General features: G+C 48.9%; 1 protein-coding gene across 2 annotated transcripts in view; it reads left to right on the forward strand.

The window, feature by feature from the left end:
- Positions 1–2574: 2574 nt before the first annotated feature.
- SLC19A1 (solute carrier family 19 member 1) overlaps positions 2575–25750 on the forward strand; it is a 180279-nt gene continuing 157103 nt past the window's right edge. Inside the window, exon 1 of one of the 2 annotated variants that reach the window (XM_078681462.1) lies at positions 2575–2709. The gene's annotated coding sequence lies outside the window, so the exon portion shown is untranslated. The remainder of the gene's footprint in view (positions 2710–25750) is intronic. The other variant, XM_078681465.1, reaches the window with a different exon arrangement.

Genomic DNA, 25750 nt, shown 5'->3' on the forward strand with positions numbered 1-25750 from the left:
ACAATCTTTTTGTGTGCTTTTTAATATTATTAGATTTACTTTAACAATACACATAACCCCTACGCTCTAAAACTGTTATTACTCGTACTGCACTTAGCCCTTACATCCCTTCACTTTAGCCTAGTCACCAATTAAATTTACATACAGCATAGCGTCTGTCTATTTCAAAACTGCACTATTTCTATGTAGCTACAGCCCTGTTTACTCCGCTTAATTATGGACAACACTTTTATCGTGCTGCAATTATATGCCCTTAATGTGCATTGTCACTAACAGCATTGCTATCTTAACACCGTACATATTAATTATGTTGCATTTGCAAACATTTTTACTTCTCTACAAGTCCCTTAACAAGTTTCCACAGCTATATACCTATAGTTTATTATGCCATGTTCCCCTTCAAATTACAACTCCTAGCCTCTATCGTCTGCCTCTGCTGTTAAATTACAAGTTAATCACAGGGTGCTCTACCCTCCCGTTTACTCTTCCGTTATATAACACTTTTTATGTCCGTATCTTCTAACCCTGTTAAGCTTCTTATTAAACTACAATTCCATACCTATGCTTTCTATAAATACAACAATTCCTCTGCTGCCTTCTTCCATTGACTAGGAAATCCTGCAAACACGCTCATAAATACGCGCTAGCATCTGCTGTTGTAAAACAGCATGTGTTCAACTTGCGACTGGCGCCATGCCACGTTAATTCGTTTCCTGCTTTGTTGTAAAACTCTCGCAAAGGAACTTCGGTGGCTTTCTCAGTGGCACCATCTCTGCTTCTTCTAGTCACAAAAATTACAAAATCTACAAACTCCCCCCACACCAGTACCCTCAACAAACATCCCCATTATATTACTTGTCTCTGCTCCTCCGCTTTCCCACAATACCTCACATTTAAATACCATTTTCTGCCTTTATAGTTTACTTCCATTATAATCCCTCTCAAATTACAAGCCCGCATCACTGTTGTTTACTTTTGTTATGTCTCCCATCAAACTACAAGTCCATGCTTCTTTCCTACCTTTCTTAAGCGTCTCATTTAACTATAGCTTCGTGCCCGTCTGCTCTACCTTTGCCACAGCTCCCATTAAATTACATATATACGTTCACAGCTGCTCTACTCTCTAATAAGCCTCCTATAAAGCTATAATAGCAAGTCTTACAGTTTTCTCCTTGTCATCATTCCTATAAAGCTACCATTTCATATTACAAATGTCACAAAAAGATGTTAATATTTCACTTCTGTTCTTGGATTTTCATCACAATAAAATACACTGAACATAATCTTCACAAAAGTTATTTACAAATGTTTAAGCTATTGCCATTATAAATTACAATAACTTTTATTTAAGTTTTAATTATTAAACAAAAATAAAAGCCATTGTTATTTGTAATATCAATACATCTAAGTCGCGTAAATACAACACATATTGCATTACAAATGCTATAGGTGTCACATATGCGAAAGTTAAAACTATTGGCATTAAAAATGACAAAGCTATTAATTTAGCTATTTTCAAAACCAACACATAAATACAAAATGTGCCATTTACAATACCAATAGCTCAAACTTTCCTAATGCGAGACCTATTGCATTGCAAATGCTTGTTTGCGAAAGTAGATATTGCAAGATGTTGGAATGCGTCGGACTACGTTTCCTAAATAGGGCGTAAACCTCAATCGCCACAGGCAACTAGGCCTTTCAATTACACAAATAGCAAACAAAATAAAGAACCAGCATTACAACGGCTAAGTTATTTGAAGAATGTATCCTTATGCCTTGAAACGCATCCATGAACACTGCCAGTGTTTTAGAAGATGTGCTGCTCTGCACACTACACAGCTTGGGGAACGTGACCAGGATTCAACAATAGAGCACACATTCATTTAGTAATGAAGGCTCACTACAAGTTGCAAGGACACAAGTAATGCTCAACAATATTCACATAAATAAATGTGTTTAGCCTTCTTTGATTGACAACTTTTCAGTAGATCGAAAACTGTTCCATTTGGTCGAGAATCTTGAATACACGCAGGTGCATTTGGAACCAACATGGGACCTACAATATCCGGGCAGTAATTTATTTTTCCTTACGGCGAAGAACTTGGTGTAAAACACATTTTTTAGGCTTTTTGCAATTTTCCACAACTTACACAGGCACGCACTACGTCATACATACACAAAAATACACATGCTCAAACACAAAAGGTGCATATTAAACAAGCAGGCAGGCTGATACAGACAAACATCAAACACACATAATACACACACATTGCAACGCAGGTATTCATTATAACACGTACGAAGCACACACATGCAGGGAGCTGCGTCTGAATTTGCCCCCTTAATGAAAACTCGTGCTTTCCGAAAAATGAGGAAGCTGGTCTGGGACGGAAATTGAGCAGCTGGGACCAAGGGCGGAGGATCGATGCTGCTCTTTTTTAACATCTGCAGCACTTACCTGAGATACGCTGGAATCGACGAAGGAAGTGGAGTTGGAAAAACAAAGAGACCGATGCCAATCCACCTGTCCCTTTAATGGCCATTGCCCTCACGGCTGTCTTCGTTCTTGCCGCAGAACAATGACGTCACTTCCGGCGCTCCCGGATGTGCGTAGACTTTTGCTACAGGAAGAACACGTGAGAGAGCTGCTCTGCATTGAGGATCTGCGGTTCGAGTCCCAGCCAGCCGGCAGACGGATGGTTTACAGTAGGTGATTTTGGCATTGTGTTCGAGGCAACTGCTTTTTAAAAATGTATTTTAGTATTGTGATGGAGTGAATTCGGCAGTCACCATGACGACAACGCTTGTTTTCCTTTGCAAGACCTATTCCTCGGGCCATGAGCAGGTCTGTCCGCAGTTGTTTAAAGAGTCTAACAATCGGATTCCACTAAACTATGTGTTTATGGAAATACTCTATGAAGGAAGTGCAGCCTGGGGGTACAGAAAGTATCATATCACAGCAGCGCCTCCCGGCATTCCGCATTCATAAAAAGTTTGGGGGTTTGTAGGGCTTTTGGATTTTAGGGCGTACATGGTCATTTTAGGGTTGAGGGTGGGTTTGTGTTTTAGAGTACAAGGGTTAATATTAGGGTTTAGGGTGTGTTTGGGTTTGGTGTGCAAGGGTTAATTTGGGGGTTCAGGGTGTGTTTGGGGTGCCAGGGTTAGTGTTAGGGTTTAGGGTGTGTTTGGGTTTTAGAGTACAAGGGTTAATATTAGGGTTTAGGGTGTGTTTGGGTTTGGTGTGCAAGGGTTAATTTGGGGGTTCAGGGTGTGTTTGGGTTTTGGGGTGCAAGGGTTAATTTGGGGGTTTAGGGTGTGTTTGGTTTTCGGTGTGTAAGGGTTAATTTGGGGGTTTAGGGTGTGTTTGGGTTTCGGGGTGCCAGGGTTAATTTTAGGGTTTAGGGTGTGTTTGGGTTTTGGGGTGCAAGGGTTAATATTGGGGTTCAGGGTGCGTTTGGGTTTTGGGGTGCCAGGGTTAATTTTAGGGTTTAGGGTGTGTTTGGGTTTTGGGGTGCAAGGGTTAATATTGGGGTTCAGGGTGTGTTTGGGTTTTGGGATGCAAGGGTTAATTTGGGGGTTCAGGGTGTGTTTGGGTTTTGGGGTGCCAGGGTTAATTTTAGGGTGTGTTTGGGTTTGGGGTGCAAGGGTTAATTTTAGGGTTCAGGGTGTGTTTGGCTTTTGGGGTCGGGGTTAATTTTAGGGTTTAGGGTGTGTTTGGGTTTTGGGGTGCCAGGGTTAATTTTAGGGTTTAGGGTGTGTTTGGGTTTTGGGGTGCAAGGGTTAATTTGGGGGTTCAGGGTGTGTTTGGGTTTTGGGGTGCCAGGGTTAATATTGGGGTTCAGGGTGCGTTTGGGTTTTGGGGTGCAAGGGTTAATATTGGGGTTCAGGGTGTGTTTGAGTTTTGGGGTGCAAGGGTTAATTTGGGGGTTCAGGGTGTGTTTGGGTTTTGGGGCTCCCAGCTGCAGGAGGTCAGACGTTTATCTGCAATTCATTGTGCAATCATCCAACAGTTTGCATTTTTCTGGAAAACTGAAACCAAAGTGGTGGACGTGCTCTTTAAATAGACAAACAATTCTTGTTAAAATCACCAGACGCAAAAACATCTTATTGAAAACACAATAGTACCTTTGAAGTATTCAGATGCTTATTTTCACCCCAAAGTCATCAGGAACAATGTCATCTTGTAAAGTTATCGGAGAGTCATTTACAAGTCATCCTCAGATCATCAGGAATAATGACACCTTCTGAAGTCAGCAGATACTAATTTTCACGTCCTCCTTAAATCATCATGAATAATGACACCTACTAGAGTCATCAGGTACTCCTTTTCAAATCATCCTTTAATCATCACCAATAATGACACCTGCTAGAGTCATCAGATACTAATTTTCAAGTCATCCTCAAATCCTCAGGCTGAGCTTCTGCAGCTTGCTGATGACTTCAAGTCAAGTCAGATCATTTATATAGCGCGCTACATACCCGGAGGGTCTCAAGGCGCTTGAAGAAGGGTGGGGAATTACTTGTCAAATATCCACGTTTTAAGTTGCTTTCTGAATGCTAGGTGGTTCTGAGTAAGGCGAAGGTGAGTGGGAAGTGAGTTCCAGGTTTTAGCTGCCAGGTAGGAGAAGGATCTACCTCCCATGGTGGTTTTGTTGATGCGAGGTACAGTGGCAAGGGCTTGGTTGGAGGATCGTAGCTGGCGGGAGGGGGTGTAGAAGGACAGTCGTGTGTTGAGGCATTCGGGTCCGATTTCGTAGAGTGCTTTGTGTGCGTGGGTTAGGAGCCGGAAAGTAATCCTCTTATTGACGGGGAGCCAGTGGAGGTTTTTCAGGTGACCAGAGATGTGTTCTTTACGCGGGATGTCTAATATGAGCCTGGCTGAGGCGTTCTGGATGCGTTGGAGTTTTTTCTGGAGTTTTGCGGTGGTACCGGCGTAGAGGGTGTTTCCGTAGTCTAGTCGGCTCGTGACCAGAGCGTGGGTGACTGTTTTTCTAGTTTCGGTGGGGATCCAGCGAAATGTTTTTTTGAGCATGCGAAGAATGTTGAAGCAAGATGAAGAAACGGCGTTGACTTGTCTGTTCATCGAGAGTGAGGAATCCAGGATGACGCCCAGGTTCCGTGCGTGGTCCGTCGGGATGGGTGCTTTTCCAAGGGCCTCTGGCCACCAGGAGTCGTCCCAGGCGGAGGGGGAGGTGCCTAGGATGAGGACTTCTGTTTTGTCTGAGTTCAGTTTCAGACGGCTGTGCTTCATCCATTCGGCTACTTTTTTCATTCCTTCGTGCAGGTTGGTTTTGGCAGTGTTAGGGTCTCTGGTGAGTGATAGGATCAGTTGAGTGTCGTCGGCGTAGGAGATGATGTTGAGGTTGTGTTGGCGTGCGATGGCCGCGAGGGGGCTCATGTATACGTTGAAGAGGGTGGGGCTGAGTGGGGATCCTTGTGGTACGCCGCAGATGACTTCAGTGGCCTCTGACTTGAATGGTGGAAGGCGGACTCTCTGGGTTCTTCCGGTGAGGAACGAGGTGATCCATTCCAGTGCTTTTCCTTGGATTCCGACGTTTCTGAGGCGTTGTAGAAGGGTGCTATGACAGACCGTGTCGAAGGCTGCGGAGAGGTCAAGGAGGATGAGGGCGACTGTGTCACCATTGTCCAGTAGAGTTCGAATGTCGTCTGTTGCTGCGATGAGGGCGGTTTCAGTGCTGTGTTTGGCTCGGAAGCCGGATTGTGAGGAGTCGAGGGATTTGTTGGTTTCGAGGAATGCAGCGAGCTGGTTGTTGACCGCTTTCTCGATGACTTTGGCCGGGAATGGAAGGAGTGAGATAGGGCGGTAGTTTTTGAGTTCGGTGGGGTCAGCTGTGGGTTTCTTCAGGAGGGCGCTGAGTTCGGCATGTTTCCAGCTTTCCGGGAAGGTAGCGGAGTTGAGGGAGCAGTTGATGACGTCTCGAAGGTGCGGTGCTATGATGGAGTCTGCTTTGTTAAAGATGTGGTGAGGGCATGGGTCTGTGGGGGATCCTGAGTGGATAGAGTTCATCAGACGGATGGTGTCCTCAGTGGAGATTGGCTTCCAGTCATTGAGGATGTTCAGGGGGGGTGGGGGTCCTGCAGGGGGTTGGGTGTGTTGGTCTTCGGGTCGGTTGTCGAAGCTGTTGTGGATGTCTGCAATTTTGTTGTGGAAGAATGAGGCTAGGGAGTCACAGAGGGCTTGAGAGGGGGTGATGTCGTTGGAGTTGGCCGAGGGGTTGGTAAATTCCTTGACGATGTTGAATAATTCCTTGCTGTTGTGGGCGTTGTTATCTAGTCGGTCCGTGAAAGCGGCTTTCTTGGCATTCCGGATCAGTTGGTGGTGTAATCGGGTGGCGTTTTTGAAGGCGTCCTTGGTGCTGGTGTTTGGATCTTTTTTCCAGGCCTTCTCAAGGGAGCGACAGAGTTTCTTGGATTTCTTAAGCTCATCATTGAACCAGGAGGTCCTCTTGCTGCCTAGTTTTATTTGTCGTTTTTTCAGTGGTGCTAGGATGTCGGCGCTGTTGGATTACCATTGGGTGAGGTTGGTGGCTGCTTGGTCTGGGTTTGAGGAGTGGGCTGGGGGGTTTTGAAGAAGCGATGAGGAGATCTGGTCGATGGTGATTTTGTTCCAGTTTCTTTGCAGAGTGGGTTGGGGGTGGTTGTTGGAAGTGGGCTTGTTGTAGGTGAAGTGAACGCAGCTGTGGTCAGTCAGCTGTGGTGTGGCTGAAGGAGACATGTTTGCTGGAGGTGAAGATAGGGTCGAGTGTGTGACCTGCGATGTGGGTGGGGGTGGTGACAAGTTGCTTAAGTCCGAGGTTGGCGAGGTTGTCCAGAAGGGTGGTGGTGTTGCGGTCGTTATTCTTTTCGAGGTGAAAGTTGAGGTCTCCCAAAAGGATGTAATCCTCGGAGGGGAGCGCGTGTGGAGTGATGAAGTCCGTGATGTCTTCACTAAATTGTGTGCGGGGTCCTGGTGGCCTGTAAAGGAGGGTGCCTCTGAGTGTGGTCTTGGGGTCGGTGTGGATCTGGAAGTGAAGGTGTTCAAAGTTGGCGAGATTGACGTCTGAGCTGGTTGAGATGCGGATGGATTTCTTATGGACGATAGCGATGCCTCCTCCTGTGTGGCCGGTACGGTCCTTGCGAGTGATCTTGTAGCCTTCCGGGATGGCAATGGTGATGTCTGGGGCTGAAGAGGCATTCATCCATGTTTCTGTTAAGAAGGCGACGTCCGGAGAGATGGTGTCAGGTAGATTCCAGAGGTCAATGGCGTGTCTGTGGACCGAGCGGGTGTTGAGCAGGATGCATTGTAGGTGGTTGGGGTCGGATATCTGTTGTGTTTTCGTAGATGAGGAGTTGTTCTTGGTGCCGTCGAACTTGCAGGAGTTGCAGGCAAAGGGTCCATGGGTGTGTCCAGGAGCGGCTTGGACGCAGTTGGGGGAACGGCCGGGGTTAAGGGCTAGGAGGGTGGAGGCGTCGTAAGTAATGCGAGAGGGGTGGACCTTACGAGGACCAGGGGCTCTGGCGCGGGCCAGGCGCGGACGGGCGTAGACGGGCTTACCTTTGGCGCACCTTCGGCGCGGCCGTAGCGCGTGGACGCTGCGCGTGGGACCATCTGCCATTAATACACCTCGAGGGGGGGAGGTGGGTGGGAGGGGCAGCAGGGAGGCGGGGAGCGGTGCGAGGAGGAAGGGCTACAACAACAAACAAAATGGAGGTAGAGACAAGTCGAGTGAGGCTGGGGCACAGATAAAAGTTCACAGGCGCTTTAAACATGCAGATTGAAGTAAACAGGTAGAGCGCAGCTCCGTTTCCGTCGCGCTAATTAAAATGCCTAAATTATGTTGCGCTGCAGAATACCTGAAACGTGCCACAAACTGAGCGGAATGAGAAGTAAATCACAAGCGCTAGAACAGATGCACAATCACAAGCGTTAATGCAGATGCACAAATCACAAATCACAAGCGCTAATGCAGATGCACAAGTACACAGATGGTCTGAGGTAAGGGTAACGATACTTCAAGAGCTTGATGATGTCTGATGACGTGTAAATGACTTCTAAGGTAGTTGGATGATCATCCAATGACTCTGGGATGGCTTCTAAAGTAATCCCGTTTGACCTGGGGTTGGACAAGGAACGGTAAGTGTATTCGCTGGTTGGCTTTTGTGTAAGGGGTTAAGAGTTGCTTCATGCAGTGTCAGTGTTTGGCCTTCATGCCACTTGAAGACTTCTCTCCTCACCAGATCAGCAAAATCCATTGACATTGCCTTTTCACTTAGTGCCGATATCGGCAACCCCCGCTTACCAATAAGTAGCAGCGTTCCACAAAATAAACAGGCCACTCAAGTTTTGATGGGAAAACAGATTGCTGCAGGTTAATTACATATAAGGGGTAAAACAGATTGGTGGGTTAACTTAGGGGTGGTCCAAGGGCAGGCAGCAGTGATTAACCTAAGCTGCCCTGCCCGCCTGATGAGCCAAACTGCACCGTGGCCTACCCAATCGGTGCTGCCTTTTATGTGGGGGTTCTCCCCCTTACATACCATGGACCCCTGGTCCATAAATTTTACTCGCGCCTTTTTAGGGGTGAAGCGTATCCAGGCAAGCCCCTGGTTGCTCAGGCTTACAACCGCCGAATGACTAGCGGGGTGCCGTCATTTTCAACCAGGGTCCTGCCATAAAGACTCCTGGGGTTTGGGCATAATGCACCCCTTTTGTGCTCCTGAAAGGGTACCCCTCCTACAAATCAGCCTCCGGATCGCCCTGTTACTCCGCCAAAGCCCTGGATGTGGCTGCCGTCATATCCGGGGCCTCCCACCATGGCAGGCTTCATAACCTCCTGCAACGTGCGGTCACCAGTCCTTCTAGATGGACATTTCCCATCTACCTCTGACAGGTTACCAGTCCTTCTAGCTGAATAATGCACATCAACCTCTACAGGTGTTCCCCGTCCTATCAGGGGAACCACGTGGTGTTTGCACCTTATAGACCAAACCCTTCTTATTTTATTTGATTTAAAATGAGTGTAGAACCCAGTCCTCCTGCTTGATGGGTTTGTGCATGGCTTATTTACCACTCCGTTGGCAGGTGCGATGGCCTCCCGGATTTGGGAACAACTGTACACTACTTCAGAGCTTAATTTGCGTTGGTGCTTTCCGGTGCTTAGCACCGGCCCTTATTTGACAGGGCCGGGTCTACAAATCACCACCACACGTCTGCAACTCTGCACGTCATATAATGGGTCATATCTGGCAGGCAATATGAATGTCAGTCAGGATATACAATTAATTACCTCAGACGTGGCGCGCATCACATATGTAATTTATTCATATTACTGACAACAGCGACGGTCCGTCCAACTCAATTTACTTCTTACAATGATGCAGATGTTGACGCGTTTCAAATTTGCTTTAGGCGCCGCAGCGGATGGCATGCGGCCCTTCAGTGTTGCTGACTGTCAATGGGTGGGCCGCGTGCACAGGACACTGATTGGGCAGGGGGATGGATTTGGTCATGTGGGGGTAGGACTGTGTGACAGGCAGCGTGTGCTTGTATTTTCTCAGTATGCCACGCCCCAGCACACGCACGCGTCATCGCTATCACTCATCAGCACCCTTTCAGCTCGCGATCAATGTACTTTCACGCTCCTCTCCCTCTCACCCACACACTCGCTTTCTTTTTGACTCTGCAGCATTACGGTTTCATGCTCTTTGCAAACCTGCACCACCTTGCTTTATCTTTCATTCACTTTAGTGCTATCACCTTCTTTAATATTAGACTACTCCTCATTTACGAGCAGACATGCTTGAGGCATTATGCGGCTCATCACCTACACCAGTTGGAAATGGGCTCCGCTGGAAGCTGTGGATAGAAACCTGCTCTTCGGAAATTAGGTAATTTCTAGTAGATCCCTTTGCATCTTGAGCGGTTATGACGTTGAGTCATGTTCAATGGCTGCTTGCAGGTCGTGTTTTAACTGTATTAGAACTTTCCTTTAATGTTACCACCACATTTTCGGCAAGGAGTGAGTGCAAGTTTGACAAGCTGTTTGAATCCCACCAAGGCTAACTCCGCACTTAAGTCATCAGTCGATCAACCGAGCGCCTTACCTGTGGTAGTAGTTCCACCTGTTTGCAGTGCTTTAACGGTAAAACTGATCCTAAGCGCTTGTGTTTATTTGTTTTTCCAGTGCACACATATAGCCTATTGTTGGACACACCTCTAAACGCTTGTGACCTTAATGCAGGCCCTTGTAATCTGCCCAGCAAAGCCCCGCCCTAGGGATGTGAGCAATGTTCGGCCTTGAGACCCCCTGCAGATGCCCCATCAGCCTCCACCCTCAATACCCGGGTCCTCTTCCTATGCTGTGGGGTCTGTAATTAAAGCCCATTGCGTTGTGCACTACTCTCAAAGGCCCGGTGCAGGGGGTCTGTTATTGTTATCCTTTCCCAGTCCCTCTGCCTACAGAACTCTGACACCCCGCGCTCCGGGGCTATTTCCTCGACCCCTTCATATACAGATGTTCGCACCTGAAGTGGCTGCGGGTGGGGTCCTTCCAGGCCGGACCTTTTTCATGGCCAAGACCACCTGCCTGGGAGCTAGCATTGAGCAGGCGGTTCAGCTGGGAGGTGGAGGAGTGGGCCGGGGGTTTATCAACCGTCCCCGTGGTGGTCTTACCTTTTCTCCTCTTCCTTCTGTACAGGGGGGGTTAGTGACTCCCTCCCCCTCTAGCCACTCACTAAATATTCTGAGTTCCGGGTGCACTGTTAGGAGAACTGCTCAAAAAGCTACAGCAATCACTCCCACTGTCACCTGTACACAGTGCGCTTAGGTACACCTGTCATAAACTGTATAGCGCTTAGAAGCAAACCAGGATGGACAGCAGTCTGCACAGCTCAGTTCTGAAGCCTGAAGCTCTGCATAACAATCATTTGCAATGCAATAAGTCTCGCATTTACGCAAGTTTGAGCTATTGGCATTGTAAATAACAATGCATTTTATTTATGTTTTGGTTTTTAAAACATAAATAAAAGGCATTATCGTTTACAATGCCAATTGCTTAAACTCGCGTAAATGCGAGTCCTATTGCATTGCAAATGCTTATTTATTTTGGACTGGAGAGTGGTGGGTGGCCTGACACTGTATTTATTTTAGAGGTTTTATATAGCGCTGACTGGACCCCGGGGTATCAGAGCGCTTTACATTTTGAGACAAGAAGGTCAGTAAGACATGGGACATACATAGCATCAATGTATATAAACAACATATAAGTCTCCGCCTGACAGATTTCAAAATGATAAATATGGGAAATAAGCACACCAAAATGTGGGAGATGTGATAATCAAAAATAACAAGGCATTAATTGAAAAGAGAGCCGGAAAATGGCAGAGTCAGGATAGGGGGGTTGGTGGTCCGTTAGGTTAGTAAAGAAGAGTGCGGGAGGGGCAGAAATGAGGGCTGAGGGTGGACAAGGGAAGGTGGTGTGCAGGGAAGAGTGAAGGTGGTAAACAGGGAGGTGGAAGTGACGAGGAGGAAGGGCGAGTAAGGCTGAAAAGAAGGGAGGGTGGATGCATCTAGGGTCGGACAGGTGTGGCCAGTGGAAGAGAACAGATATGGATTATGGTCCCCAATATTTATTGAGGAGATGTAGTTTGAGTTCTTTTTTGAAGCTAGAGTAGGAAGGGTTGCAACGAAGGTCACTTGGAAGGGCATTCCAAATGCAAGGAGCGTTGCCGGAAAGAATCGAGACTGGGTGGATTTCTTTTTTAGAAGGGGGGTGATAAGAAGGAGGGTGTTTGTGCTTCTCAATGAACGGGAGCAACTGGCTTTAGTGAGTTTGTTAGCGAGGTAGGTCGGTGTATTCTGATGGAAAATTTTGTGTGTAATGCAGGCTGTTTTGTAAGTGGATCTACCTTCAATGGAGAGCCATTTAAGGGTTTTAAGGGTAGGGGAGAGGTGGTCGAATCGCTTGCAGTCTGAGGTAAGCCTAGCTGCAAGGTACAGCACAGATTTAAGCGGTGCTAGGTGGATCTTGGGAATTCCGGTGAGAATGGCATTGCCATAGTCGATGCGAGAAAGAACAAGGGATTGGACTGCTAGTTTGAAATCATCGATAGGGATGAAGAGCTTGATTTTCTTAAGGTGGTGGAGAGTGAAGAGGGCTCCTTTGTCAGAATTATTGATGTGTGTCTTGAGGGTTAGGAGGTTGTCAAGGGAGATCCCTAGTGATTTGACTGAGGAGGACAAAGATAAGGAGCAGTTGAGGGCATTAAGGTCAGAGATCCAATTCTGAATGGGGAGCTGGTTGTTTTTAGGGGAAAAAAGAATAAATTCAGTTTTTTTAGGGTTGAGTTTGAGGTGGTTAATGTGGAACCAGGCTTGAATCTTGATGAGTGTTGTTGAGGTGAAGGATGTCAACATGAGTTTTAATCTTATAATAGAGTTGGGTGTCGTCGGCATAGAGATGGTAGTTGATCCTGGCTTGTTTAAGAATGAGTGTGAGGGGTTCCATGAAAAGGTTAAAGAGAGAGGGAGAGAGGATGGATCCTTGCGGAACACCGAAGGAGATGGAGGTAGGGTTAGATAGGCAATTTTAGATTTTGATTTGTTGAGAACGGTGTTGTAGGTATGAGACGAACCATTTGTGTGTCGTACCATTCAGGCCGAATCGATCTCTAAGAACATTGAGTAGAGCAGAGTGGTTAACAGTATCAAAAGCTGCAGAGAGATCAAGGAGGATCAGAAGGCTAGATTCACCATTGTCGAGTGAGTGGTGGATGTCATCAACAATGTTTAGCATGGCGGTGTCAGTGCTGCATCCTTTCCTAAAGCCAGATTGGAAGGGGTCTAGTAAGTTAAAGTGTTCAATGTGTCTATCTAGTTGGAGACGGACACATTTTTCCAGGGGAAGGTTGGAGATGGGACGAAGGTTATTGAGGTCGTTTGGGTCAGCCAAAGGAATTTTGATAATGGGGGTGATTTGGCCTAGTTGCAATGAAGTGGGGACACAGCCGGTGGTAAGGGAGCTGTTGATAATAGAGGTCCAGGAAGGGGTGATGATGTGTTTGAGGTTTTGGACAAGTTTGGAGGGGAGAGGGTCTTAGGTGTGGGAGGAAGGCTTGAGTTTGGAAATTATGTTAAATACGTCTCTTTCCGTGACTGGCTGGAAGTTAAGCCAAGCGGCATTATTTTTAGTAAGAGAGTTAGGATGATTGGAGTCCAGGAAATTGGGGGGCAAGGAGGGGTGAGGGAGATCAGAGTCATGATGGGCAGTAGAGGGTGTAGGGGGAGTTATGATGGAGGGTGGGATATTAAGAGAGATGTTCGGATTGGTGGTAGGGATCGCAGTTGAGAGGAAGGATTGCTCAATTAGTTTAATTTTGTCTGAAAAAAAGAGAGCTATTTCTTCACATCTAGTCGTCGAGGCCAGGGGGAGCGGAAGCAGTTTGATTGCGCACAATGTTGAATAGTTCTCTTGGCCTATTCTGAGCTCGATCTAGTTGTGACCTGAAGAAGGAAGTTTTTTGTCTAGAGATGTGTTTAGTGTAGGACGATCTAGCAAGTCTGAGGCGGGCCAGGTTAGAAGGAGAGGGGTGCTGTTTCCATAATTTTTCAGTCAGTCTGAGTCTACGTCTTTCAGTGTTTAGGTCTGTGTTAAACCATGATTTGGAGGGGATATTTCTTTGTTTTTTGAGTTTGAGAGGGGCTAGAAGGTCAAGGGTAGCAGTGACAGCTTTGTTATATTGTTCGGTTAGTTCATTCATGTTAAGGGAGGGAGGGATAGCGAGAAGCTGGGCATGAAGTTTGGATTCAAGTAAGTCGGGAGGGAGGGATATGACTGAGATTTCTGATCAGTTTCATGGGTTTAATAGTTTTGGAAGGAGGGGTGGAGGCAGAGTTGGTTATGGAGAACAGGATAAGGGGATGGTCGGACCAGTCAATGGGAATGATGTTAGACAGGAGGGCTAGATCTTTGCTGGTAATGATAGCGTCAAGGGTGGCTCCTTTGGAATGGGTTGGTGACTGACAGATTTGTTTGAGGTCATTAATTTCGAGAAGGTCAGAGAGGAGGGAGATTGAGGGATCTTTGGTATCATTCCAATGGAGGTTAAAGTCTCCCAGGAAGATGTTTTTAGATTTGAAAATTGAGGATTGGCTAAGAAGGTTAGATAGCTCGTCAATGAATAGGTAGTTATTTCCAGGCGGATTATATATATATTGTGAAGGCGGATGGGGGGGAACCCTGTATTTTGAGTTCGGCTACAAGGTATTCAAAGGAGGCATATTCGGCGTTATTGATAAGGGAGAGCTGTAGTTCGTCTTTGAAGATGATAGCTACACCACCGCCTTTTTGGATGGGTCTATCTTTCCTAATGATGGAGTAGCCCGGGGGTGAGAGTAGGTCAAGAATGCTTGTAGAGTGGTCATTAAGCCAGGATTCTGTAAGGAACGCAATGTCGATGGATTCGCTAAGGATGGTTTCAGAGATTTCTATGGCATGTCGTGCAGCGGAGCGGCAGTTAACAAGCATGCAGGTGAGGGGTTTGGGAGTGGGTTTGGGAGATGGGAGGGCATGAATGGAGGTGCGATGAGGAGGGGGTCTAGGTGAGACAGGTGAAAGGGGAATACGACTAGTTCCCAATATGACGGGGATGCTGGAGAAGGGGGAAGGCGTGTTCATGGTTGAGGAGTAAGGAGGGTAGGAATTTTGAAGGTCGGAAATCTCCTGGTGAGAGAGGGTGCAAGTGGTGCGGAGTGGTCTTTGAGCCCGGCAAAGCATGGGAGTTGTTTTCCGCGGTTTGGATGTGGTGGGGTTTATTAGACTAGGGCTGGCGGTGTTTCTTCGGGGAGGGAGGTCGCTGGATTTGAGGTTGAGGACATCGTTCCTGAGACGAGAGAGATCTCTGGTAAGGGTGGTGAGGTTAAGTTCGATGTTGCGAAGGGAGTTTGAGATAAGGGTGTGGGGGGGGAGGAGGACAAATGGGGTTCAGAGTTAGCTGCGGAGGGGGGTCTGCTCTGAGGAGGCAGTGAGCAAATGCAGGCAGGAGGCCTGATCTGAGGAGGAGAAGAGCCGATGCAGGCAGGAGAGCAGGGAGGCCTGTAGTTGTATGGGAGAAGGAGTGGCATGTCTGGGTAGGGGGGAGATGGGACCTCTGTGGATGAGAAGTTTGGAGATAGCAAGGAGGTACAGTTGTGGATTGGTGTAGGAGTGAGGGGGGGGGAATGGGGAGAGTGTAGTTCAGTGAGGGAGAGGATGAGTTGTGAGAAGAAGGGTGGGGGAAGTGTGATTCAGAAGGTGTGAGGCTGAATTGGGAGGGGAGGAATGAGGGGGTGGAGGAGGAAAGGAAGGGGAATCTGGGTGAGGAGTATTGTGATTCGGTGGGTGTGAGGATGAGTTGGGAGAGGAGGAGTGAGGGGGGGTTGGAGGAGGAATGGAAGGGGAATCTGGGTGAGGAGTATTGTGATTCGGCGTGAGAGAGGAGGAGTTGGGAGAGGAGGAGTGAGGGGGGTTGGAGGAGGAATGGAAGGGGAGACTGTGAAAGAGGGCCCGGAGGGAGGGGTAATAGGGAGGGGAATGGGTGTGCTGATAGGGTGCGAGGGGAATTGGGAGTGAGGGGGTGAAGAGAGGATCAAGGGGAGAGGGGGGTCATAGTGAGGAAAGAGGGGATGGGTGACAACGTTTGCATAGTGTCGTTGGATGTTGAAAGGTCAGGGGCGGGAGAAGTGGGCTGGTGGGGCGGGGTCGGTGGGGAGGAGGTGGAGAGTATGGGAGGCTGTTGGTGGAATTGGAAAGTTGGATGGCCAAGGATCTGAAATGGAGTTCGAAGGTGTTAAGATGGGGTACGGCCGTTTGGATGAGAATGTTACCAGTTTTAAAAATGGAGATGTTGATTTCCCCACAAAAGGTTGGAGAGGGAGTGGTGGAAAGTTTGTCGCCATGGGGTATTTTAGAGGTTTTAGTGACTGGGAGTTGTTGTGTGAAAATGCTTTTCCATTTAGAGGGGCGTTTGGAGTAGAAGATGTAATTCGTTTTAATGGGGGTGGTAGGGCTGTAGTAGTTGTCAACAATAAGTGTTTCAGGATTTCGAATGAGGAGGTTGTGTTTGAGTTTTTTTCTAGCGTTTTTATAAAGATTGGGGGGGGGGGTACGGAATGGACCAGGAGTTGGGACCATGTTTAGATAAAGAAAAGTCCTGGGAGGGGGAGGGGATATTGAGAGGAGGCATATTGGGCAAAGGAAAATGTAGGGGAGAGGAGAATCAGATAGTCACTTGAGTAGTCAAGGGAGGGCAGTTGGTTCAGGCTGTGGAGGGCGAGACTTGGAAAGGGAGGAGCGGAAGGACGCGGTGTTGGGAAAGGGTAAGGGGAGGATTCGGAAGAGGAAAAGAACAGAGAAAGGGAATGTGAGATAATATGAGAGAAAGGGGCCGGAGTCAAGAGAATATGAGTAAAGTAAAATATGGAGGAAGTGAGCAGAAGACAGTCCAGCGAAACAAATAAATCACATCACCGCTGCATATGGGGGAAGCAATATTAAAGCAATGTTGAAATATCCCCAGCACAGCAAACAATCAATCCCCGCAAAGCTACACAGGGTGAGGATCTCTAGGATTCAGGACCAAAAGTACTGGGTCATTAGACTGCACATATTCTCAAGTTGGGTTCATTGTTAAAACAAGCATTTACAATGCAACGGTTTCGCCTTTGTAAAAGTTAGAGCTATTGGCATTGTAAATGACAAATTTTGTATTTATGTGTTGGTTTTGAAAACAGATAAATAAATGGCATTGTCATTTACAATGCCAATAGCTTAATCTCTCACAAATGCGAGACCTATTGCATTTGCACACACACACAGAGCACAAACACACACACAGAGCCACACACACACGCGCGCGCAGGAGGCAAGCATGACTGACAACATGGGCGCACAGGAGGCAAGCATGACTGACAAAATGGGCACGCAGGGGGCAAGCATGACTGACAACATGGGCGCGCAGGGGGCAAGCATGACTGACAACATGGGCGCGCAGGGGGCATGACTGACAACATGGGTGCGCAGGGGGCAAGCATGACTGACAACATGGGCGCGCAGGGGGCAAGCATGACAGACAACATGGGCGCACAGGGGGCAAGCATGACTGACAACATGGGCGCGCAGGGGGCAAGCATGAGAGACAACATGGGCGCGCAGGGGGCAAGCATGAGAGACAACATGGGCGCGCAGGGGGCAAGCATGACAGACAACATGGGCGCGCAGGAGGCACGCAGGACTGACAACATGGGCACGGGACCCCGGATGTAGCTGTGACTGCTACTGCAATTAGAGCCACTGGCATCACAGGCGCAGAGCTGTGAGGTGGGCGCCTTGTCGGACAGAGGCAGGACTCCTGGCTGGGCAGTGTGGGTTCCACCAAGGCAGAGATGGGACCTGGCTGGGCAGTGGTTACACCAGGGCAGGGATGGACCTGGCTGGGCAGTGGTGGGTGGCACCGGGGCGGAAATGGAACTGGCTGGGCAGTGGTGGGTGCCACCAGGACAGATATGGACCTGGCTGGGCAAGTGAAAGTTTCTCGCTGGACAGGGGCGAGGTTGTGGTGGGGTTCTTCAGCTGGATACCCGGTTCCTGCCGGATCTGGGTTGGGGGGTCACCCTGCACAGAGGTGGGTGTTCTGCCTGGCACCGGTGGGTTGGCTCATAAGGTAGTAGTAATTCAGCTCTGATCGCACTGCATGCTGGTACTTGTAGTTCTTTCCAGTGAGGACAGGCTGGATGGCGAGGGTGCAGCTGACAGGCGCACCTCGCTGCCTCTGTCTGGAGGGGGGCAGGGCCCCTTCACACAAAGGGGGTTGTGGCGGGGGCTAGACTGGGCAACTTCAGAGAGACACCCCTGCTGGGAGACGGGTCTGAGTCCTGCGGTTGATAATCCATGGCCAGCCCTGGTCTTTAGCACAGCACCGAGAGGCCAGGCTCTGACAGGGGCACGCGGCTCTCCAGCGCATGCCAAGCGCGGCTCACTACACACCCCCAGCCAGAAAACGACCCTCCTGGGCAGGGCGTGTGTCACGGGCCACCCTCACCCCTCGATATACACGTTTGGGTGGCAACAAGAGTTTACAGCGCCGAGAGGAGGGGCCGTGCAAGGAGGCACTAAACTCTGACAGAGGCGGGGACAGTCTGCAGCCTCCTAGGTATGCGCAGACCTACCATACTAATCCCAGGCGCATGCGCCCCAAGGATCACTCGCCTCGAAGCGCTGGGTTCATTAATGGCCAGCTGGCACCAGCAGTGTCGTTAATCCGAGACTTTGGGTTTCATTTCAAGCCTTCGCTCCTGATGCAGAACTCCTCGTCAGATCTGCTGATGGCACCGACACAGCTGTAGTAGCATCCCTACTTCGACGTAACTCGCTATTGTATGTACAGTGCTCTGACACCTCCGGGCAAAGTCCGCGCTTTTTAAAAATGCATTAAATAAATGAACAAGCATTTACGGACGGATAGCAGGAGGGGGGGGCGGTAACTGGCAGACAGGGGCGAGGTTGTGGTGGGGTTCTTCAGCTGGATACCCGGTTCCTGCCGGATCTGGGTTGGGGGTCACTCTGCACAGAGGTGGGTGTTCTGCCTGGCACCGGTGGGTTGGCTCATAAGGTAGTAGTAATTCAGCTCTGATCGCACTGCATGCTGGTACTTGTAGTTCTTTCCAGTGAGGACAGGCTGGATGGCGAGGGTGCAGCTGACAGGCGCCCCTCGCTGCCTCTGTCTGGAGGGGGGCAGGGCCCCTTCACACAAAGGGGGTTGTGGCGGGGGCTAGACTGGGCGACTTCAGAGAGACACCCCTGCTGGGAGACGGGTCTGAGTCCTGCGGTTGATAATCCGTGGCCAGCCCTTGTCTTTAGCACAGCACCGAGAGGCCAGGCTCTGACAGGGGCACGCGGCTCTCCAGCGCATGCCCAGCGCGGCTCACTACACACCCCCAGCCAGAAAACGACCCTCCTGGGCAGGGCGTGTGTCACGGGCCACCCTCACCCCTCGATATACACGTTTGGGTGGCAACAAGAGTTTACAGCGCCGAGAGGGGCCGTGCAAGGAGGCACTAAACTCTGACAGAGGCGGGGACAGTCTGCAGCCTCCTCGGTATGCGCAGACCTACCATACTAATCCCAGGCGCATGCGCCCCAAGGATCACTCGCCTCGAAGCGCTGGGTTCATTAATGGCCAGCTGGCACCAGCAGTGTCGTTAATCCGAGACTTTGGGTTTAATTTCAAGCCTTCGCTCCTGATGCAGAACTCCTCGTCAGATCTGCTGATGGCACCGACACAGCTGTAGTAGCATCCCTACTTCGACGTAACTCGCTATTGTATGTACAGTGCTCTGACACCTCCGGGCAAAGTCCGCGCTTTTTAAAAATGCATTAAATAAATGAACAAGCATTTACGGACGGATAGCAGGAGGGGGGGGCGGTAACGGGCAGACAGGGGCGAGGTTGTGGTGGGGTTCTTCAGCTGGATACTGACAGAGGCGGGGAGAGTCTGCAGCCTCCGAGGGGACACGGACGGCGGGAGGGGGGCGGGAGAGGACACGAACGGCGGGAGGGGGGCGGGAGAGGACACGAACGGCAGGAGGGGGCGGGAGAGGACACGGACGGCGGGAGGGGGGCGGGAGAGGACACGAACGGCGGGAGAGGGGCGGGAGAGGACACGGCCGGCGGGAGGGGGGCGGGAGAGGACACGAGAAACTCCGCCCAGGGAAAAAATCTCGGGAACGCCCCCGAATCTGGTCCGGCCTTGACGGACAGATCCGGCACCCAATGGCTAGCCTCCATTTATGGAGCTAGCCAATGAGAGCTGGGGGACGTTCCCGAAGTCCTTATTGTTAACAAAGGATTTCACCTGCGCCGAAAAGCTGCGCAGAGCGCAGCCTTCGGCAGGCGAAACCCAAACAGTCCAGCGAATCAAACAATCATATCACAGATACACAAAAAGGAGGTCATGGGCCATAGTGCAGTGGAAGATAATTATAGGGGTAAAAAACATATAAGACATATAATAACTGGTGCTAGTTAGAAACATCAAGAGTCAAAACCATAAAAAGCATATGAGGGGCAGATCGAAAAATTAACAGGACATGTAAATCAACATAGGGGGACGAAGTTCAGGATTAGGCCACAAGGTGGAGCTCCAGGCTAAGGAAGGGAGCAGTTTAAAATTCAAAGGAAAAATAGATCAGGAGTGTTTCTGTTGAAAAAGTGGCGCTGTTATTCTAATGGCAACATGTCCATCTTGAGGGGCCTCGAAGTCGTCAGATCTTGGCTTTGGCACCATTTTGTAAGTCTAGTTGGATCACGCAATTTCGGTGCAGCTGTTACTACTCCATTGATGTCAGCGCTGCTTCACTCCTTAATTTCAACCTGCCCTGCCACTATAAATATTAAACCCTAAATTTGTAATCAGCGCTCCCAGAAAGTGCCTTCTCTGAAGGTAAACAATCAATTACCTAAATAACTAAGGTATTTCAGGGCTTGGTGAGGAAGGCGTCACTTGGTGCCGGTGCTGGGAGTAGGCAGTCCCGGTGTAGGCAGTCCCTCTCCGCGTCGGCCTGAAAACGGGGGCAGATTAACTGGCTGAAAAACAAGTGAGGAGTTTACCTGGATACATCCATATTTGGCAGGTCACTTGCGAAGCTAATACAGTTACACATGGGATCCGTGAAAAGACCGATCAAAGCAAGACAAAAACAAAACAAACGAATGAGCCAAGGTCCTCGTAATGAGTGTCGTGGGTGGTCCGGCCAACTGATGCACCATCGGTTCTGTCTTGAGATTCTATCTCGGCAACACTGAACAGTTTGTGTTTGAGTAAACGATAAGCGGAAAACACAGCAGCAAGGAGAGTCAGGCGCCTGTTAGCCAACCGCACATATGTTGATGACAAAGAGCTGTTCGTAGTTAGGAAAACATCAAGGCACCACAGTAGCACACAGAGCGTTGTCGCGTTGGAGGTCAGGTTGGTGAATAATACCAACTGTGTGGATCTTGTCCGAGGTTAACTCTGAGCGACGTTTGGCGGTCTCATTTTCGATAATGTAGTGGAGGTTGGGAGAGGGGCCCGGATCGAAGGGCGACAGTCATCCCTTATCGCAGGGAGAGCTTGTGCATCCGTAACAAGGTGGTGGGCAGAGGGATCAAAATCCGGCAGGGAGAGCCGATGTGGTGATTCAGTCGGGCAGCTTCAAGTGATGGGTCGGAGTGTTGAAGTTGCTGTGAAGTGTTGGGCCCGTGTCCCGCTCATAGGGACGAGTGGTGGATTTGTTCACCTCGGGGACAGGGCCTAGGCGGGTGGGAGTGCAATTGGGAGCCTAGTGAGAGTCGGACGACCTCCATAATTGTACGGAGGACTGCTGGGCCATTATGAGCACTCGCCCGCTTTTGGTCTTGATTTGCAGCCGGTTGCAGTTAGGTCAGAGGCCCTGTAAAATTTAAGGCGGAGGCAGCCCGAGCTCTGATGATCAATTCCTGATTCACGGTCTGGTCGGAGCCCTAACCAGTCCATTTGAGGGACGTTACAGACATACGTGGCGGTCTGATCTGGCTTGGCACCTGATTAAACTCGTCGGCTCCGATGCGGGGTTCGGAGGGGGCAGGGGGTAACGTCTGTGGATGTCCGCTTCGTACACGACCGGGCCGTCTCAGCTTGTGGCTCTGTTCCTGCCGGGATTGTCTCAACGCGTGTGTTGTGGATGTGCGGAAAGAGGGCACATCAGTACCGGTAGAGAGAGGCTGTGCAAGTATGCAGGCACGTCAGGGGATCCCTTCTGTAGAGGCCTGCAAGGGGACGTGAGTCGACGGTCCCGTGGGCCTAATCCAGCCGAGAGCGTAGATGAGATCCTGGGAGTTCGTTTCTTCAGGTAAGCGGCAACAAAATCGCAAAAAAATGTATGCGACTGAAAGTCAAGGTTTGTGGTAGGCGTACGCTAGCTCCAGCTCCCGCTCGGTGATGAAGTCCGGCCCTCCGGGGTTAACTTTATAGGCCCTGTAGGCTGCACCGGCCCCTGCTACCCATCATCCAGCAGACCAGCCTTTTCCTGGTACTGGCAGTCAGTAGCGAAGACGTTTGCATGTTTCCCTCATCTGGGCCTGTAGGCCTCCCAGGCAGCTATGGGTCATGGCTGCGAGGCTGGGGCCCCTCCCCCTAGGCTTGCAGCGGTACCGTGAAACATGGCTGCGAGGCCTACTGGGTACCCCTACCATGGCATTGTACTTGCACACGGACAGTGCCGACTGCGGAGGCATGATTGCTCAGGGCAGGCCTTGGAGAGTGGACTTCACAGCTCACTTCATGCGAGTACAAGGCCTACGCTTGAGCAATCATGCCACATGTCCATATGCAAGTACAATGCAAAGGTCTATTGTTGCGAGACCCATGGTAGTAGGGGCCCTCAGTAGGCCTCGCAGTAGTAACCATATTTTATCGCAACAAAGCCCAGGGAGAGGGGCCCCAGCCCCGCAGCAATGACCTAGTGTTAGAAAAACATCCGATTCCACCCGGTGGAATCGGATGTTTTTCATTAGTTTCATAAAGTATAATGCTGCCATACTGGGTGGGTGGTGTTTGTGGTGGTTTATGCATCGTTGTTATGTTTGTTATGTTATAACGAGTTTTATTAAGCGCTCAGCTACTCGGACCGAGTGTCCCGGCGCTGTCAGACCCAACACAACACAACCATCGCGGCCCAGGGGAGTTAATTGCAGAACAACCGCGTCTTCAGCTCCTTCCTAAAAGACAGAAGGGTCCCGCATTTCCTAAGTGACAGTGGCAGTGCATTCCAGGCTCGGGGAGCAAGATATCCAAATGAACGGCCCCCGATGCGAGCACGCTTGACTGCCGGGATAGTGGCCAGTGAAAGGGACGCAGAGCGAAGTGCTCTGGATGGAATGTGAAATCCCAACCGCTTCCTTAGGTAACCTGCACCAGAGCCATGAAGTGCCTTAAATGCCAAGGTCAGCGTCTTAAACTCTATGCGTTTCCGTATCGGAAGCCAATGGAGGGATTTCAGCAGGCCCGCAGCGTGAGACCTCCTACCAAGGCCGAAGATGGCACGAGCGGCCGAGTTCTGCACCACCTTCAGACGTGAGAGCAGATAATCAGGGAGGCCGAGGTAGAGTACATTGGCGTAATCAAGCCTTTTGTTTCTTTTCCATTCTATTCTGCCCTGGATTAACTGTGGGCATTCTATGCTTTTATTAGCAGAGTAAAGCGAGTTTACTGTTGAGGTGCATTAGCATAGAAGCTGCGCGTGGGTGCCATATTTTGCATCTGGATACGAAGAGGTGCATTGTGTTCAATACTTATTTTGTAAAATTTTAAGCGCTGGGGCCTTGAGGATTTCTGGGGCTTGTCGGCACAGCCCAGTGGTAAGGTTGTTTAATTTCCCTGATTCCTCTTTCTGCACCCCGCTCCATTTCTGTTAATTTTCCGGCTCTTGCAGGTGCTCTATTCTTCGTTGTCCTTTTCCAATCATCTCACCCCTCTTCTTTCACCCTTTTCCGCCCCTCTCTTGCTATTTCTGAGGCCAGCACTGCCCCTTACTCATTGAAATAAATATTCCTTTACTTGATTTTAATTTGTAATTCTAGAAGGTTCCGTACAAACTTTGTTTACATTCATCTGTATCACCTTTTTAACAAGTTTGTTCAGTCTTTATTTGTCTTACTAATCATTTATGGCTAGATGAGATGGGTCTAAAACGAATATGACACTTTACAACGCACGCGTTACAATGTGTGTCACTACAACAAATTTTGTACATCGCAAAATCCACTACAACGCATGTCGTTACAACGCATAATCCATTACAACGCAATTACTATTCTAACTCCACCAGGGCGTTACTTTGGGCAATGCGTTGTTAATGGATTAGGCGATGTGATGACATGCGTTGTAATGGATTTTGCATTGTGAAACATTTGTTGTAATGACACGCGTTGTAACTTGTGCATTGTAAATGATGTTTCCCATCTAAAACACATTTGAATTGTATTATTCCTGTGTATGTGTGTGTGTGTGTGTGTCTGTGTGTGTATACATGTGTATATATATATATATATATATATGTGTGTGTGTGTGTGTGTATGTGTGTATATATATATATATATATATATATATATATATATATATATATATATATATTCTAAAGTGTATGTTACAAAAGGGAAAGCGCCGCGTTTGGATGATTTCCTCAGTAGTTTTTTTTTTCTGTCATTTTTTTCTTATTTTTATTTACCTAGAAATTAAAATCTCAACAATGCCTATAAAATGTTGCCCACAAGATTGCAAAACCTGTGTTTAATAAGTAAAAATACATTAAAATAGTCTGAATTGTATCACTTTTAGGACTGAGATTGTATGTAGTTCTGCTGGTACTATCACTGGCAGCGCTGGCAGGGGTAATGGGTGGTGCAGGCTGTCGTGATCTCCCGAAAAGGGCCCTGGCACTTATTTTTTCATTTACAAATTAAGCACTGGGGTGGAGCAACTAGAGTAGGTGGGTGGAGCCACTGGTGGAAGTGGGTGGAGCTGAGGGAAGTGGGTGTGGCCTCCTAAAAAGAATTTGAGCACATGCACTTCATATTTTACAAATTAAGCATTAACCACAGTACAGGGTGAAACCCTATGGTACTCTCTGTGCCAATCTGGGGCTTATTGTTAGGTGTTGCTGAGTTGTGTATTTACACATCACCGCCTTGCTCTTATTCTAGGATACGCTTGTAAGCATTGTGGAGTTCGCCTCCAAAGCCAACCGTATATTTGTCAACATGTTGTAGTTTGTGGCCATCACCTTACCTTTATCTCTGCCAGCTGACCTCATGCTTGTTTACCCTTCTATAGGCATGTTTGAAGGCCTCCCCAGAGTTGAGAACAACTGTTCTCTACTTTAGCCATAGTTCAGTGAGAAATCCCCACTGTGCCCTCTGTGCCAATAAGGGTACTTGTTGGTGTTGCCAAGTTGTGTGTTTACCCATCACCGCCCAGTCCCTGGAATCCGGATAGGCTTGTAAGCATAGTGGAGTTGGCCTGAAAGGCCAACAGTATATTTGTGAACTTTCATTATTTGTGACCAACACCATACCCTTATCACTGCCAGCTGACCTCCACCTGTATGGGAGTACAACGCCGGCAAGAATTCTTCCCCCATAAGGAATGTCAAACCACTGCTCTCCACATAACCATAGTTCTGTCAGATTAAATCCATTGTACCCTGCGTGCATGTGCTCCTTTTTTTAAGGGTTTCACTAAGCCCGTGTTTAGACCCCCTACATAAGTATTCCCAAATAGGGGTTCCAACTCATAATTGTGTAATGCAACAGCAAGTGAAAAATGGACCTGCTCCTTCTATATTTCAATGCACGCTGTGTTCTGGTAATTGTCAGCATTTGTGCCCTGAACCCTTCCCTTTCTACCCATTGGCGTCTCCGCACACCCTTTCGTTTTGGAATAACAACCATGCGCAACCCACCTATTTAAAACCCACTCTGTTTGCTGCTTCCTGGTCTGTACCCTTCTACTTGGGAAATGGGCAAATGTAACGCCTATAGCTTTGCGCCTGCACCCCCTGCATTCTGTTTCATTACATGTCCATATTGCATCCCAGCCCATCACCATCTGACTGCGATACTTAGATGCTGTGTCTCCTTGAGGATGTCCCCACCCCAGCACAAGTCGTCCAATTCCCAACTTCTGCTAATGTGTACCA

This window comes from Lissotriton helveticus, chromosome 3_1, assembly GCF_964261635.1.
Source record: "Lissotriton helveticus chromosome 3_1, aLisHel1.1, whole genome shotgun sequence".
Classification (NCBI taxonomy): Eukaryota; Metazoa; Chordata; class Amphibia; order Caudata; family Salamandridae; genus Lissotriton; species Lissotriton helveticus.